Source organism: Carlito syrichta, unplaced genomic scaffold (genome assembly GCF_000164805.1).
Source record: "Carlito syrichta isolate Samal-C Ts95f unplaced genomic scaffold, Tarsius_syrichta-2.0.1 Scaffold53903, whole genome shotgun sequence".
Lineage (NCBI taxonomy): Eukaryota > Metazoa > Chordata > Mammalia > Primates > Tarsiidae > Carlito > Carlito syrichta.
Window position 1 is genome coordinate 1 of NW_006997999.1, and position 511 is coordinate 511.

General features: G+C 40.5%; 1 pseudogene; it reads left to right on the plus strand.

Annotated features, from left to right (window-relative positions):
* Nucleotides 1–3: 3 nt before the first annotated feature.
* LOC103250847 lies at nt 4–504 on the plus strand (annotated as a pseudogene).
* The last annotated feature ends 7 nt before the right edge of the window (nt 505–511 follow it).

Sequence of the window (511 nt, forward strand, 5' to 3'; positions counted from 1 at the left end):
ACTTTGAAAATGTCTGTGCAGCCAACGGTTTCCCTTGGGGGCTTTGAAATAACACCACCCGTGGTCTTATGATTGAAGTGTGGTTCAGGGCCTGTGCATATTAGTGGACAGCACTTAGAAGCTGTGGAAGAAGATGCAGAGTCCGAAGATGAAGAGGATGAGGATGTAAAACTCTTAAGTATATCTGGAAAGAGATCTGCTCCTGGAGGTGGTAGCAAGGTTCCTCAGAAAAAAGTAAAGCTTGCTGCTGCTGCTGATGATGATGATTTTGATGATGAGAAAACTGAAGAAAAAGCTCCAGTGAAGAAATCTGTATGAGATACATCAGCCAAAAATGCACAAAAATCAAACCAGAATGGAAAAGACTCAAAACCATCAATACCAAGATCAAAAGGTCAAGAATCCATCAAAAAACAGCAAAAAACTCCTAAAACACTAAAAGAACCTTGCCCTGTAGAAGACATTAAGGCAAAAATGCAAGCAAGTATAGAAAAAGGTGGTTCTCTTCCCA